This window comes from Apis dorsata, unplaced genomic scaffold (genome assembly GCF_000469605.1).
Source record: "Apis dorsata unplaced genomic scaffold, Apis dorsata 1.3 scaffold_220, whole genome shotgun sequence".
NCBI lineage: Eukaryota > Metazoa > Arthropoda > Insecta > Hymenoptera > Apidae > Apis > Apis dorsata.
The window spans coordinates 869,666-883,409 of NW_006263502.1; the positions used below are offsets into that span (position 1 = coordinate 869,666).

A 13,744-nucleotide genomic window follows, 5' to 3' on the forward strand; every position below is an offset into this window, starting at 1 on the left:
TTGGTTGGGCTGAATTGTGGGTTGAGTTAATAGTTTTTTTTAGGATCGTGTTTATTTGGGGGGGTAAATTGAATTCGTTATTTGACGATAAACGTAGGTGGGATATCGTGTTGCAGAGAGTTAATCGTTTTGTGGAGAGTTTACGAATTTTGTTGTTGTTATTGTTATTGTATTGCATCGATATTACAAGAAAGTAGATAAATGTGAAATTAATTTGTGTAATTATGTATTCATTTAATATTGAATTTATTTAATAATAATTGTTATATTGTGTTATAAATATTATTAAATAATGAATATTATATTTCAGTATGTTTAGAATAAATATTATATTTCCTATTGAAATATTAAACACAATATGTTACAGTATAAAAAATAAAATTAAAAATTACATACCCAAAAATTTGAAAATGAAAAAATTCGAATCATTTCTAACAAATTTTTTCTTTTTGTTTCAGGTAAGTTTCCAGTACAAATACTTTGCTTAGAGGAGAACCCGATGTCCATCACTTTGGTAAAGTAAAATTTAAACAATGATTGACAATTCAGTGAATCTCAGATACGTTTTTCGAGTTAATTCTCAGTCGATAAAATATTCAAGGACGATCAGATAAATAAGGGAGGGCACAGATTAAATTTTTTAGCGATGCTGTAAAACTTTATGACAACCGTCATAACCATTGCTCGATTAATTTATTTCAATCACCGTCGATTCCATTTCACGCCAGATTATCCGTGTCAATTATTTCACTCTCTTCATCTCCTTTTTTCTGAATTCTTCGCGTAAATATATATCACCGGACAATAAGCACATAAGATAATCCTTGATACTTGCGATTTAAACAAATGTCGATTTAAATCGATAAATTAAATCCAGTTTAAAACATTCGATTCGTCCATGAATGTTACTAGACGTTTTTTTAACTCTTTAACTTTTTTTGACATATCGTTTTTTAGGAATAATTTTGGAAGAGGAAGTAATTTAAATATCGAGGAAGAAAATTTCTTTTAGATAGATTCTTCTTATTAGATAATTATTATTGTAACTGCATTTTAAATTAAATCATATACACGAAGAAGATACAATTGTATGCAATTTGGAATTTTTAACTGGATTCAAAAAAAAAAAAAAGATTCTAAAGGATTATTAAAATTGTAATTTATCTACTGATTTACAAAATTAAATTAAACTAGCATGTTCTTGAGAAGAACATATAAGAACAAAGAAGAAACTATTCTTTTCCACAAAAGAATATACTTTATTCGATTATACTTTATATGTCTAAAAATAGAGTGCAAAATCATAGATCGTTAGGATCTTACTCTATGATGTAGAGTGGAACCTTTCAGCCCAGGTGTCGATGAAAAAGCATTCTTCCGGTTGCTTGATTCCGAATTTTCAGCAGGCGTTTAACGACTAATCGCTCGCTTGTCGTTCGAGCACTTTGAAATAGGAATCGGAGTGTTCGGCTCTTTCTCAACATCGGTCGCCCGAAGGGAAACGAGCCAGCGAACACGGCTAATGGATTCGTGGCCCATCGTATTCGCATACAGGGTGATTCAAGTGATTTACTCTTCCCCTCCCCCCTCGAATATCTGGATATTGGATTGTTTCCATTGGAAAAATTTTACGCGGATAGATGGATTGTTTTCATCGAATTCATTCTCCCTTTTTATCGTTTTTAAAAAATTTTAAAAATTGGATATCTCAAAAGATTCAACCAACAAACTTTATCAACATTTAGTATTTATAGAATTTTATAGAATTCTAATTTTCCAAAATTTAAATTTCGAAATATATATATAATTTTTGTTTAAACTAATTCCAATCTATATATTTATACTCTCAATACTTTAATCCACGATAAAATCAATGATCATTTAGATCAATTCATTATTTTATTCTTTACAATAAAATTGTATAAACTAAAGTAAAATTTAGAGGTTAGGTTTCAGACGTTCACGTACGTAGAATCATTGTCTTCGTAGACGACATAAATTTATCTTGTTTAATTTGAAAGAGAAAAGATTCCATTCGACGTGTAATATGAATCGAGCTGTACGCGTTCACGCATACGCACACGAGCAGAAGAGTAATGTTTGTTGCGTGGGTGCAGCGTGATACATAGTAATGGAGGAGGGAGAGGGAGCCCATGGCCCGAAGGGCGTCCGAAAATCCGCAGGAATTAACACAACTGAATTTCAAGTGGCCACGTCGAGTTTCGCCTCGGAGCACTTCCATTCGGTCTGTTTCGTTCGGAATCTTGATTATGACACGGTGCAGTAGTTTTAACGAATGTACACCACCGCTCATAATTATTCGAATAACTTCGAAAGTCCATCGACACCGCTTCTATAATTTGAATCCGGAGATAGTTGTTGGAAATCTCCGGGTGAAATGGAATTTTATTGCATTGTTCAGATTAAATGTTTCAATAATAAAACTGGAAATTTGGAAAAATTCTATTTCTAATTTTAAGATTGAAGGAAATAAATATAAAAGCAGGTGGTTGAACGAGTGAATTTAAATATTTTTTTAAAAAATATTTCAAAAAGAAAATAGGAGTATAAAGAAGAATTTTATCAATTAAATTAACAAATTTTAACGTTACGAAATCTTTCGTAAAAGTAATTTTTAGGTCAAAATTCAAGATAAAAATTACTTTTATTATTTCTTAGGAAAAGCATGCTGAAAAATTAGAATTTTACAATGTGCAGTATCGTTTTTCACAATTCTTGAACGAATGATATAAAATATAATTACAATTAAAATAAAAACGGTCTTTGTTATATTAGTATCAACACAGAAGGTTGTTTACTTTCATAATAGCATATAATTTTCACTTTATAATTAAATTGTAGTAAAAGAAGGTATAAAGTTTCAAGTAATAATAAACATTTGCTTTGTTTTTGTTCTCTGAAAAAAGATAATCTCTTGAATTAAAATGTGACTACATAGCCGTGATGAATTACCTCGTGACATTAGATAGTTATGTCGAGTTCTCATGCTCTCTCTTTCTCTCTCACATTGAATTTTGAGCAACCAAGTTACGAACAGAAATTCTCTTCAGAAGAGATATTGTGTTCGTGAAACCGGTAATTTCGGGTAACCGTGGAGATCGTGATGGTACCCGGAGGATCATAGTTAAGGATCGTATCTCATTTTATTAGAGTGGTTATGGAATCGATATTGTTCGAATTTTATGAATTTTTATAAAGGTATTATTTTAGAAGAAGATTTAGAAAATTTAGAAGAAGATTTTTCCCTAATAGAATAAATTATTTCACGATTGTGTATAACTATTTCATAAGTTAAAAGTTTGAAGAATTTTGTTTAGTGATAAATCTTATTTATATATATTTTTCTATATTTATTCCATTTCTTGTTTCCTGAATATAAATTTTATAAATTTTCTTGCAATACTTTCTAAATAATTATAAATTCTTATAACCTATTTCATCATAAAGTGATTTTATTGTAGATATAGATTTCGATATATTTCTTAGAGCAATAGGCGTGTCTGACTTTAAGATCTAGTTTCCACTGCTCATTCCTGACAGAAAATGTGATAAATTTCTTCACGAGTGTCTACAAGTTGTATCGTGTATCGTTCTTTTCCTAAAAAAAATATGTATTTTTTTTTTTAAGTTCAAATTAATTAATTGGCTCACCTAGATCCTATCGATTTTTACATAAATACAGGTTAGGTTAGTTAGTATTAATAATATTCAAGGATAGAGATATATTTTTCAGTCCTCTTGCGATTAGCGATACTAATTGATTTTTTTCATAAGAATGAGTCTCATTAGTTTACTGTTGCAACAAATCATGTTGCTCAGACCGTTCCATGATAATGGCTTCCATTTATATTTCCCTGTCAGTAACTCGTGCTAATAGATTCCTTTCTTAGAAACCTACCACACGTGACGTTAATTCATGTTTCCATAGAAGCCGTTCTCATTCATTTCTCTAGGACACTGGAACGTGTCTCTTTCCTTATGCTATACATTGATTATTTTCTCTCACAATAAGTTTCACTGTATGCTCCTTGTATGCACATACGTATGCACGCTTAACCTATCTTGCCATTGTTGAAACATTATCTAAATTTTTATCTAAATTTTCTAAATCATATTCAATTGTTAATAATCTCTTCAATACAATTATATCTAAAAATTAAAAATTCTTCGATTACAAAAAGATTCCCTCTATGATCCAAGATTTCCAAATTTTCTTTCCATCGATTATTTTCTTTTCAACATCCAATCATCCCCTTATTCCATTTATCTCTTCTCATTATATATCCAATATCCGAAAAATCTAACATAATCGTTTTGATGGATGAACATTGAGGCGAGCCAAAATCGTTAATATTGACCAATTGATATAATATTGACAATACGATTTGATTCTTTGCAACTCCTTTTTCTCAGTCATGTAAACCCCGTCGCGATCCGGCCACGGGGTTTACACAGCTCCTATTCATTCCTTCTCCCTCGTTCGATTCGTCTAAAACTCGTACCACGAGTATAGATCTAGTTACATCGGTTCCGGCGATTATGCGAGGCATTGTCCGCGAACCGGTACATTCGAGATCACAGTGCAAGCGTTATTTGCTCGTGCATTGTCGGCGAATTGCCGTGGCGACCTTTTCGAAGTGTCTCGGAACGGAAACGGCTTGCAATATGTCAGGCACAGGCGAGCGGGCGCAGTTGGTGAATGAAGTCGTTGATTGGACGGTCGCGTAAGTGGATGGTTTTTTTTATCGACGTGAATTACGACCGAGCCGGTCGGTGTCTTGCATTAATTAGGGTTGCCACGGATAAATATGTTACCTCGTTGATTTTATTTCAGACACGAAATTCGTCGTCTTTTAACGGGTGATTTTTTTCTTTTCTTTTTATTACATTTTTAGCGGATGCTTGGTGTTAATTGAACGGTGATTAAGAGTTCTTGAATGGAAGAAAGATAATTTGAGAATTATTACATCTTTTAAACTTTTTCTTTTCGCTTACATTATTTTAGGAGACTTTTATTTGCAATCGATCTTTTTCAAGAGCTTTCTTTTATAAATAATAATTTTTCGAAAACTTTTGGATTAATCTATGAAATTTTATTTTTTATTTTTTATTTTTTTTAATAATATCATAACTTGATAATATTTATGAGAATTAGAATGCAAGGAAAGTAATGAATGATGAGTTATATGTACAGTGCTATAGGAACAAGTTTCTCAGTTACGCTGATTTATCTATCTAGTTTCTTTGCATTAAATGAAACGTAAACTTGAATTACTATATACGATTCAGTAGTAACAATGCACTATAAATGATCCACTTTACAAATGCGACTACTTAATCAGTACACCTACTATTTTCTGAATGAAATAGATGTTCCCTAAGAATCCAGCGCCAGTATCATAAATTTTGCATCTACTCGTTGTAGAAGAGATGTAAAAATTGCATAGAAATATAAATTCATGATATTGCAACATTTCTTAACCAGTAAATATGACATAAATATTCTTTAAATGTCTCTTTACAAATCTCTTGTAAATCTCTTCGTTTAAATCAGAAACAAAAAAGAATTCTTTTACAAAAATATTCTTCCTCTTACAGAATCTTCATAAATCCAGAAAAGAAAATTCTCGAAAGAATCGAAAGTCGAATCAAATATCTCGATAATACTCGATCGACCCTAGAAATTCTTACACCAAACCATTTTTTCCATAAAATGGCGACACTCGCCGCGAAAACACCCTTCGCGAATCGAATTCCTCCTCCCTTCCCCCCTCGATATCCGATTTTCCGCATGGGAAATTCCATCCACGGAATTCAACGCAGGTTCTTCGACCGCCGTTCCATTAACGGTCTTCCAGAAACTCTCGTGTCCCATCCGAGGACACGACGAACCATAGCCATAACTATGCCAAATGTTAAAGCGTACTCCTCTCTCGCTCAATTATGCAACGTGCCGCGAGCGCGTCAAAGGATAGTGTCGGTTCCCTATTTAGCATGGGATTCGCCACGTCTGTGGCCGGCCTCGGGCGATGCGAAACTTTGAACACGTAGAATCGGCCAATTCTATTGGATATCCTGCCGCAAAGACCGAAACTATGCTTCGATGTGACGAAGTTGGACGTGTTTTTTTTTCTTTTTTTTTTTTTTTTCGCTTTCATAAGTGGATTTGACGAGGATCCAGTTTAATTGGATTCTTCCTTTGGCTGATCCCTTTGAAATGAAATAAAGAAATGAATCTATTTATGATAGCGAATAAAAATAGATAATCTTTTTTCTTTTTTTAAACAGAATTTCTATGGAAATTTCTTTTGGAAATTTTTGAACATCTCTTTCGAAATTCTAAGGTTTCTTTCGTTTCGAGAAAAAGAATTAACGAATTGGAATGAAAAATTTGCTTAAAGAAAATGAAAACTTTTAAATTAATATATTAACATATCATTGTTGATCATTGAGATTACAAATTGCATATAGGAAACACACGAAGTCTATGTAATTATAGTTATTAAAATATTTATCATATCCAGAAAATTCACATTATATTACATAATTATTATAAAATATGTAATATATATCATCTACAGCAGAGAAATTTATCAGTTTTATTCATTTAAATAGACCGTCTCTTTTCGCTTATTCAACAGTTCCATTAAAAATAAATACTCTTCTCATTGCTACCCTGTTATCAAACTTTAACAAAAAGAAAAAAGAAAGAAAGAAAATACTTTACATTAACTTGAAAAACATCGAACACAAAATCCCATCCCATCTGCGTCAAAGAATCGATAAGGTAGCAAAAACACGAGTGGAGACACGCGAGGAAGCAAAGCACCTTAATCAACCCGGCGCAGCCCCATCCGAATCGTTATCGCCGCCAAGTCTGAGTGCATTCGAGTTGGGTCCAGAGAGTTATCGTTCCAGAGGCTAACCACTCGAAACGAAGCCTGAGAGTTATCGTTACAGGTCCTCCAATTCCGGTATATCCAATTCCTTCCTTCGCCTCGTAAAGAAGACCTCGAGTGTGTCTCCTCGAACCTCTGTCAGACGGTTCGTGGCCGGAAAATCGAAGGGACATGGCCTGTCCTGTAACTAGACAGGATTTCCGGAGCTTCTAGAAAGCTTCTCGGTGTGGAAGACGGAAATTTGATCGAAACGCTTGATAACCTATGCCCTTTTTCGCATCGCGCGACAGTTGAAGTTTGACAGGCAGCGCCGATTTTCATTGACCGTTTTTCATAGCCTATGCTCTTTTCTGTCACGAGCTCTCGATAGGATAGACGACGAGCTTTGAGCTCGTTATCGGTCGCCCCTCGTTCACGAATGCGCGAGCTCGTGGATTGAGAAGGAGAATTTTTTAGTTGCTCCATGCTCGAAGTGGATGGACCAGGGAAATGGAAGATGGGGATTAACAGAGAGCGAGACAGAGTTTCGACAAAGAGGTGGGGATAGAGCGATTTGAAATTGAAATTTCGAGTTTCTTTTTAATCTAATTTCTTTTAAAATATAAAACTTTATATATGATACTTTCGACGTTTCAATTATATATTTGAACATATTATACATATATAAGATTATCCAAATCTATCAAGATTAAGATATTCAATCATCACACGTTTAATCTTAAACTTACTGCCACATAAATCACGACACATTTCGTCATCGTTCCACGAATAAAATCTTCCCTGAAAAGGAAGCAGAAATAAAAAAAAAAAAGAGAGAACAATAAATAAATTCCACGATAACCAGCTACCGTATGAAACGCGATCTAGAGCCCATTACCCCTTCATCACGGATGATCGAGGCCGTATCTGTTGGCGATCGTTATTCCTTGGCCGGAAGCCACGGGCAGGCAGCCGCTTACCCTAAGCACGTACACGCACGTGCGTGTGTCACTCCACGGTGACGCGTGAGATCCAATAACGCTCGACGAAACACTCGTCTATATGATAATGAAGCGGCGTCGCCGAAATTAATGCCGGTGTATTACGAGGCCCGCCGGTCGAAATCGATCGAGACACGTTCGACTGGATGCCTCCCCGCCCGGATACGATATGACTTCCGCGATCCGCCGAATGAAAATTCAAATCCTCGCGGAGGCTGGTGGTTACGGACGGTGTCCATTACCACCCTAATCGCGGCGCTCGCCAATTTTCCGCGAAGCTTGATTACGCTTCGAACGCTGGGAATCTGGGTCAAATTCGACCGGCCACTCCGGTGTCCGGTTTCCGCGATCCGTTGATTTATCGCGATCGAACACGACCGGGCGAAACAAGAGAGTTGGCGCGCCGTTGCTGTATCGTTGGTGTATCGATATCTACGCTCCGTTTTTGTTCTCACATTTTTCTTTTTCCTCCCCCACTTTTCTTTCTTCTCCTTTTAATAATGAGCTGGTTAGTTAGTTGTATCCGCGCGGTTTGATCTATGGAAGCGAGCATGGTGAAAGTTTTAACGGGCAACGGTTATGGAGAGGTATAAACGTAAATAATGCAAGTTAGACGCTGTTTTGACGAAGTGTAAATTACGAAGCGTGGGTATTTTTACTTCGAAAGATCATCACCGGGTAGATCAAAGATAAATACGCCTTCGGATTCTGTTGATTTGTGCACGTATAGCATATAAAAGGATGAAATATTAGAATTCTTAGCCAGACATAAGTTACTAGATAATTACTAGATCAATTTTAATACAAAAATTTCTTCTCACTTTCTCACTTATCCTTTTCAACCTAACCTCCAATATATCCAAATAAGTTTGTTTCTAAAAAAAAGAGAAAAGGAAAAGACAAAAACTCTTATTTCAAAAAAGAGAAAAAGGAAATTACTTTTTCGTGCGATCTTACGAAATCTCTTAACCTCGAGGACACGTTTGACTGACGCATCTTTCGCCAGTCACAATTCTCTCAATAAACGAGTTCGATAATTTCTAAGTGATTCGCCACTGGGCAACAATGACCCTCGCTGTCTCACAGGATTGAATTAGGGCCGATCCTCGCGGATCCTCCCAACCCCTCTTCGATCGTCCTTGGCGTGGTTCGAGAGGGCGGCCTTCGTGGGAAGGGGCAGCTGCCGCTTTTTGTCTTTCGCCCTCTCGAAACGATATTTAAGCGCCGTTCGATGTTATCGGGCCCGGGGCGATCCAATCGAACACAACACCCCCTTTTTTCCGCCTGTTCACTCGCGTCGATCGATTTGATTTCTCGATGAAAGAAAGATGATACGACAGTTTGGGGTTGACGTTATACGAGATTTATTTTAGGATGATAGGAGGTAGGGATTTTTTGAGAAAGAAAGGTAGGTAAAATGACGCTGTAATATTTTCTATATTCGATATTGTAAATGGTATCGAGATCCCTTTCCTTTTAACTCGATTATAGGGTATATATAAGCTGTTAATTAATTTAATCGGATAATAGAAAAAAAAAGGCTTCTTAGCCTCGAGTTTTGTTTTCCTATTCTAACAAAAAAAACGGTTTCTCACAAACAAACTTCTAAAAACTCTAAGATTAACCCGTTCGTAAAGAGAAACTACTCATAAATCAACAACAACTTTCTCTTTCCTTCGAGACCTCCTCGATCACCATAATCTCATAAAAAGCCGCAACTCACGTACAATCAGATCGCGCAACCATTCATTACCAATCCTGAAACCATCCTCCCCCTCGCCTTAACACCTTCCCTTCGATCATCCTCCCACAACTTTCTCCATCGACCCACATCCTTTCAAAAACCATCGTGAATCACCATTCTCCACACTTCTCCAGACGAAATACCAAATATACAAAACACGCGAAAGAAAAGAAATAAAGAAAAGAAAAGGGAGAAAAAAAAATGGATTCGTTTCGCATGCAAACAACCAGTTTCGCGTACGCGACGTAGCAGATCCATCGAAACGAGCTTTCAACCGAGCCATGAAATTATTTAACCTCTAGTTACGCGAATCGTCCTCGAGTGAGGCGCATTATGCATCCGGCCGGGCGCAGCCGCCACAGTTCGCCCAGTTAAATATTCGTATTCATGTATTCATTGAATAATTGCGGGGATATGCGTGTCTCGTCGTGGTAGGCTCCCGCCCGAGGGTGCCTGCAGCGTGTCCCGCAGGAACACACGGCGAGACACGCCCCACCGATCGGACACGCGGCCAACATCGCGAGAAGCTCGACTTTCACGGCTCGGGGACCACCCTGGGAGGGTCGTCCTCTTCCCGGTTTCGATGGAGTAGCACCTGTTACCCGCCGGTGGACAAGTGTTTTTTAGGAACACCGCCCATCCTCGCTCTCCCTCTTTTGTCTCCGAAGGGTGACGGGAGAGAAGGGGAATGAGCATGAAAAGGGTGAGGCCGCCTGAATGGAGGATGCCTGTTTAATTGATCAAACCGACGCTGCTACCGTTTTGCACACTGCCGAACTACGAATTTGGTAATTTCTGTCATCAGCTTGATGGATTAACATCCGCGTTTATTTAGTTAGCGGGGTAAGTTGAGGCTTTTGAAGATGTGGAAATTAAGGATTTTGGTAATTTGACAGGGGTTTTATTATATTTGTATTTATTTATTAATACAATACAATACAATACAATATTTATAATTTATTATATTGTATTTGTATTGTATTTTATTGGCCTATTATATTTGTATGTATAAGATAGATCGTATGAGGAGGTTTATGATTGATTTCGTATGTGGGTATTTAAGATAATGAAATTTGTTTGGAATTTTGATTATGATTTTTAGTATCTATTGGCGGAATATATAGCACGTCTGTCGTTAAGATTTGCCATTATTGCGATATGTTACGAGTATTATTTTCCTGGAATGAGTAAGATTAAAGACAGCGAAAGAGTGGGATGTAGCAAGATATGGGGAACAAGGTTACGCATCACGTATGAACTATTGATTATGGAATTGGCATATGAATTGGTAATTCCCTGATGACGAAACCTACATCAAATATGCATTACCTTTAACAGGTGTAACAAGCAATGCCCGACTATGCTAATAATAACCTAGAATCCAAATATAATATAATGGAAAGTAAATTAAATGAATAAAACACGGTAACAGGAAAATATCACGTAACAAATTAATCAGAATTTCAAATGTTTAAAAGCAACTATGTTTCTTCAAGATTTTTTGCATTTCCTTATTATAATTGCATCGAGAAATCTAGTTTTAGATGATAGTTTTCTCTATTTTAAAATATTTATTACATTGCACGATAAATAATATCCTCTCTTTTGATAGCTTTTACATAGCTAATAAAAATTCAGGATACAAAATAAAATGAAACAGTTTGAAATAAACTATTTTTTATTTCAATTCTTTCTTAAAGTTTACCAAATTTCTACCGCAATAGGATTTTTCGATTAAATTCACAAGATTGTTAACTTTTCACTTTTCAAAATTGAACACTCAAAAATATTGGACCAATTTTTGGAAAATTTTATCAAATCAACTCATCGATCAATCATTTCCAAACTTTCCCATCGACAATCTAAATACATGATTTGTACAATTCCACGATTGCTGTTGTAATTTTCATATAACGTTACAAATTTTCGTAACAAGTTACCCGAGAAAATTGACAAGCCCGTCGTCACGGGTTTTGATTTAAGGAGGCCGGGTATCGGGTATTATGAATATAAATGAACAGTTTGAAACGCAACCCTGGGGAGAAGGAATTTCTGGTCGAGGGCTAGAGCAACGACGTATTAAATCAGAAGTGCCGGGAGGTTAACGCTCAACTAAACTTAAACTCGGAGGATAAGATATATTATTTATTATATTATATTTATTTAACCGAGGGCTGTACTTGTTGTTGGAAAACGACGACGCTCGAACAATCTTCCGATTAAATTTCCAAACAATTTCGTTGTTAGAAATATCGAAAGGCGTGAAAAAAAAAAAAAAAATAGCGAGAAACAAGCGAAAGATCATCGGACGTGAGAAGTTTGGAAGGGTAATTTTCGCCCTATGAAATTTCGATAATTTCTAATTGGACGACCATCTATCATTCTCGTTACGCCGCGCTTCAGGCACTCGACGTATGCCCGTTTCAGAGAAGCCTTGTCCATTATTATTGGGACATTTGATTTAGCATTGATAATTTAGGATTGACCTAAATATTTGATGGGAATTTGCGCAATTTAAGCTAATATCAAATCGTATGGAAATTATATGCTGACCAAGCATTATTTAGCATACCTAGCATACGAAAGTATATTGCATCTAATTAACGTTTTAAAATCATTTTTAAATGATAATTAATTTATCCACTTCTGCTCTTTGCTTTATCGTATTGTTATATCTCGTTGTATAAATTATTATATCGCGGGTAATTTAATCAGATTTATTCAATTTGAAAAGCAATCAATTATTTTCGCAACCAGCTTCTTCTTTCAATTAATACGATATATTAATACTTCTTACAATTTTATTCAAAATATTAAAACCTACACCAAAATAGAATCGAAGATAACACGCTTGCGTTGGAACTGTTTAAAAACAAAAATATTATTATATCGAAGTATTAAATTTAATCTTTCCAAGAAAGAAAAACCAACAACAAATACAAACTTTCGATATATATACTCGATCCACCTCTATTACTCACCAGAGAGCTAAACAAACGCGTGGTAACGCCGTCGTGACAAAAGAGAATACCGTAATACACCGTCCAAGTCGTGTACACCCGTCGAATCTACGAGGCGTAGAATTAGAAATTGGATCCGGTGTGCGTTCACCCTTCGTCCCCATTAACCACGTCGCGTCCCGGTTAATCCCATCGTCCAGAAACAGGGGGGCTCCTCCCCCCTCGTAGTTGCATAGTCATGGATCGTGCATGGGGTACGAGGTGGCGGAAAATAGTTACAAAACAGAAGCGATCGGAGGGGGGCAGAATAACTGTGCGGCAAAAAGGGCTTCGAGGTGGTTGGATGGATCTGTCCCGCAATGTTCGGTAGTGTGAAAATATTCCTATCGGGGGAGGAATGGGCCCCCCCTTTGGCAATGTCTCACGAGCCCGTGGGGAGGCTGGAAAAAGATTAAGTATCCCTTGCTCGGGGTGCACGTGGAACGTTTCTCGTTAGATGCGTCACGCTGCTTCGTCTTCCTCTTTCCTCGTCCGGCTCGTCGATATTAACGTATGGATATAGGTGCGTGAGGAAGGATAATATATATATGTGTATGTGTGTATGCGTGGAACAAAGGATCTCGTTAGCAATCGCGACCGATTTATTGCGTATCTTCGAGAGAGGGAGGAATTCTTTGTTTGGAATTTAATTGCGTTCGGTTAGATGGGAAAGGTGTTATTGGTTATGGTTTTCCGTTATGCTTGGTTATGATTCATAGAGGTTTGTAATATTTTGGGAAAGGTGGGATGCGCGATTAGTCGTAATGATTTTCCTTGAAATTGAATTTGTTCCTCGTACGTTCGTTTTCTCTTCGATGTGAAATTTGTAGAAATATTTAAAGGAGGAAGAGATTGAAAGATAGAAAGGAATATATTTTGATTTCTTAATTAAAGAAATTTTCTTATAATAAATAATCAAGATTCGTTCATTTAAACATCCTATTCGATACGAATATCCATTATCTTCGATCTCCCTTGAAACTCATTCCAAAGGGATGAAACTGCGAAACATGCTTCCATTCGAACAAAAAGGAACGTGCACGCAAAAAAAAAAAAAAAGAAAAGAAACAGAAACCCGAAAGAAAAACTAAAAAAAAAAAA

General features: G+C 36.1%; 1 protein-coding gene and 1 long non-coding RNA gene across 6 annotated transcripts in view; both read left to right on the forward strand.

The window, feature by feature from the left end:
• LOC116185580 overlaps positions 1-12,305 on the forward strand; it is a 13,741-nt gene extending 1,436 nt beyond the window's left edge. The window contains exons 2-3 of the long non-coding RNA XR_004150433.1: positions 6,928-6,932; positions 11,945-12,305. This is a non-coding gene — a long non-coding RNA (uncharacterized LOC116185580). The remainder of the gene's footprint in view (positions 1-6,927; positions 6,933-11,944) is intronic.
• Positions 1-13,744, forward strand: part of LOC102676282 (protein slit) — a 483,130-nt gene that overhangs the window by 359,894 nt on the left and 109,492 nt on the right. The window lies entirely within an intron of this gene.